At 33.0% G+C, this 3997-nt stretch overlaps 1 pseudogene; it reads right to left on the bottom strand.

Moving 5' to 3' along the window:
* Positions 1-218: 218 nt before the first annotated feature.
* On the bottom strand, positions 219-530 carry LOC147729281 (chromobox protein homolog 3 pseudogene; annotated as a pseudogene).
* Between the last annotated feature and the right edge of the window lie 3467 nt (positions 531-3997).

Genomic DNA, 3997 nt, shown 5'->3' with positions numbered 1-3997 from the left:
AAAGATGTTTTTTTTAAATTAGTTTTAGGTTTCAGAGAGTACATTCCTGAAAAAAATGTGTTTGTTTTATGAAAAATGTGAGTGTGTTACTGCAAAAAATGTGATTTAAATTTCGTTTTTGGATAAGGGTGATTGCAATATTTCAACAAGTTAATTGAAATTTTCTTGCAAAATTAGGGAGAGTTGATGCCTAGAAAGATGTTTTTTAAAAATTAGTTTTAGTCCTTCCATTTCATAAGAAACATAAGTTCTCCACTGCTGTCTGTAGCTCCAAGTATCCTCTCTGGGTCTAGGGCACGAGCAAAGCCCCTTGGCTTGTCGATAGACTCTCTCTTCTTCTTGGTTTTGCTGCCCTCAGATTCACTATCCGACAGAGACTTCCTTTTAGCCACCTCTGGTGCCTTCTCTTTGCCAGCTTTTTGAGAGTTCAAGAAAGCTTCTATTAGTTCCGGACAATCTAAGTTCTCTTCAGGTTCCCAAGTGTTATCAGCATCTAGAGATTTTTTTTTCTTTTGTAGAATTTTTGGCATCAACAGTAGATGGCAATGGCAGAGTAAAGCTTTCTGCAGTTTGCTTTACTTTACAAAAGAAGACAGCATCTTGAGAGAGCCTTTCCTCACATAAGGCTTTTATAAACCCTAACATTACATGTCTACCGAATTCTCAACATACAAGCAGACCTGCATTTGTTTTTTGTAATGTTATTTGATGTGCATGTATTCTCCTCCTGGCCTGTCTAAAACGCTTGTAGCGTATGCCCTCGACTTCTACGGGCTGCCTGGGAATGTTCATGTAGTAAATGGAATGTTATCCGACTGTATATTGTTTACTTCATTGTAAATACTGGTGAGAAGTGTTCAATAAAATAGTTTTATATTCTTAAAAAAAAAAAAAAAAAAATTAGTTTTAGGTTCCAGAGAGTGGATTCCTGAAAAAATAATTGTTTGTTTCATGAAAAATGTGAGTGTGTTACTGCAAAAAAGTTGATTTAAATTTAGTTTCAGGATAGGCGTGAATGCATCATTTCAACAAGTCAATTGAAATGTTCTTGCACGATTAGGGACAGTGGATGCCTAGAAAGATGCTTTTTTAAAATTAGTTTTAGGTTTCAGAGAGTAGATTCCTGAAACAAAACATTTTGTTTTATGAATAATGTGAGTGTGTTACTGCAAAAAAAGTTGATTTAAATGTTGTTTTTGGATAAGGGTGATTGCAATATTTCAACAAGTTACTTGAAATTTTCTTGCAGGATTAGGGAGAGTGGATGCCTAGAAAGATGTTTTTTACAAATTTGTTTTAGGTTCCAGAGAATGGATTCCTGAAAAAAAATTGTTTGTTTTATGAAAAATGTGAGTGTGTTACTGCAAAAAAAGTTGATTTAAATTTAGTTTCAGGATGGGCATGAATGCATCATTTCAACAAGTTTATTGAAATTTTCTTGCAAGATTAGGGAGAGTGTATGCCTAGAAAGATGTCTTTTTACAAATTCGTTTTAGGTTCCAGAGAGTGGATACCTGAAAAAAAATTGTTTGTTTCATGAAAAATGTGAGTGTGTTACTGCAAAAAAGCTGATTTAAATTTAGTTTCAGGATAGGCGTGAATGCATCATTTCAACAAGTTAATTGAAATTTTCTTGCAATATTAGGGAGAGTGGATGCCTAGAAAGAAATTTTTTAAAAATGAGTAGGTTTCATAGAGTGGATTCCTGAAAAAAACTGTGTTTGTTTTATGAAAAATGTGAGTGTGTTACTGCAAAAAAGTTGATTAAAATTTTGTTTTTGGATAAGGGTGATTGCAATATTTCAACAAGTTAATTGAAATTTTCTTGCAAGATTAGGGTCAGTTGATGCCTAGAAAGATGTTTTTTAAAAATGTGTTTTAGGTTCCAGAGAGTGGATTCCTGAAAAAAAATTGTTTGTTTCATGAAAAATGTGAGTGTGTTACTGCAAAAAAGCTGATTTAAATTTAGTTTCAGGATAGGCGTGAATGCATCATTTCAACAAGTTAATTGAAATTTTCTTGCAAGATTAGGGAGAGTGGATGCCTAGAAAGAAATTTTTAAAAAATGAGTAGGTTTCATAGAGTGGATTCCTGAAAAAAATCTGTTTGTTTTATGAAAAATGTGAGTGTGTTACTGCAAAAAAGTTGATTAAAATGTTGTTTTTGGATAAGGGTGATTGCAATATTTCAACAAGTTAATTGAAATGTTCTTGCAAGATTAGGGTCAGTGGATACCTAGAAAGATGTTTTTTTTAAAATTAGTTTTAGGTTTCAGAGAGTACATTCCTGAAAAAAATGTGTTTGTTTTATGAAAAATGTGAGTGTGTTACTGCAAAAAATGTGATTTAAATTTCGTTTTTGGATAAGGGTGATTGCAATATTTCAACAAATTAATTGAAATTTTCTTGCACGATTAGGGAGAGTGGATGTATAGAAAGATGTTTTTTTTAAATTCGTTTTAGGTTCCAGAGAGTTGATTCCTGAAAAAAAAAAAGTGTTTTTTTCATGAAAAATGTGAGTGTGTTACTGCAAAAAAGTTGACTTAAATTTCGTTTTTGGATAAGGGTGATTGCAATATTTCAACAAGTTAATTGAAATTTTCTTGCAAAATTAGGGAGAGTGGATGCCTAGAAAGATGTTTTTTAAAAATTAGTTTTAGTCCTTCCATTTCATAAGAAACATAAGTTCTCCACTGCTGTCTGTAGCTCCAATTATCCTCCCTGGGTCTAGGGCACGAGCAAAGCCCCTTGGCTTGTCGATAGACTCTCTCTTCTTCTTGGTTTTGCTGTCCTCAGATTCACTATCCGACAGAGACTTCCTTTTAGCCGCCTCTGGTGCCTTCTCTTTGCCAGCTTTTTGAGAGTTCAAGAAAGCTTCTATTAGTTCCGGACAATCTAAGTTCTCTTCAGGTTCCCAAGTGTTATCAGCATCTAGAGATTTTTTTTCTTTTGTAGAATTTTTGGCATCAACAGTAGATGGCAATGGCAGAGTAAAGCTTTCTGCAGTTTGCTTTACTTTACAAAAGAAGACAGCATCTTGAGAGAGCCTTTCCTCACATAAGGCTTTTATAAACCCTAACATTACATGTCTACCGAATTCTCAACATACAAGCAGACCTGCATTTGTTTTTTGTAATGTTATTTGATGTGCATGTATTCTCCTCCTGGCCTGTCTAAAACGCTTGTAGCGTATGCCCTCGACTTCTACGGGCTGCCTGGGAATGTTCATGTAGTAAATGGAATGTTATCCGACTGTATATTGTTTACTTCATTGTAAATACTGGTGAGAAGTGTTCAATAAAATAGTTTTATATTCTTTAAAAAAAAAAAAAAATTAGTTTTAGGTTCCAGTGAGTGGATTCCTGAAAAAATAATTGATTGTTTTATGAAAAATGTGAGTTTGTTACTGCAAAAAAGTTGATTTAAATTTAGTTTCAGGATAGGCGTGAATGCATCATTTCAACAAGTCAATTGAAATGTTCTTGCACGATTAGGGACAGTGGATGCCTAGAAAGATGCTTTTTTTAAATTAGTTTTAGGTTTCAGAGAGTAGATTCCTGAAACAAAACATTTTGTTTTATGAATAATGTGAGTGTGTTACTGCAAAAAAAGTTGATTTAAATGTTGTTTTTGGATAAGGGTGATTGCAATATTTCAACAAGTTAATTGAAATTTTCTTGCAGGATTAGGGAGATTGGATGCCTAGAAAGATGTTTTTTACAAATTCGTTTTAGGTTCCAGAGAATGGATTCCTGAAAAAAAATTGTTTGTTTTATGAAAAATGTGAGTGTGTTACTGCAAAAAAAGTTGATTTAAATTTAGTTTCAGAATGGGCATGAATGCATCATTTCAACAAGTTAATTGAAATTTTCTTGCAAGATTAGGGAGAGTGGATGCCTAGAAAGAAATTTTTAAAAAATGAGTAGGTTTCATAGAGTGGATTCCTGAAAAAAATGTGTTTGTTTTATGAAAAATGTGAGTGTGTTACTGCAAAAAAG

The sequence above is a fragment of the Lissotriton vulgaris genome, chromosome 2_2, assembly GCF_964263255.1.
Source record: "Lissotriton vulgaris chromosome 2_2, aLisVul1.2, whole genome shotgun sequence".
NCBI lineage: Eukaryota > Metazoa > Chordata > Amphibia > Caudata > Salamandridae > Lissotriton > Lissotriton vulgaris.
The sequence above is the reverse complement of the archived record's forward strand: the minus strand, read 5'-3'. Positions and strand labels throughout refer to the sequence as shown.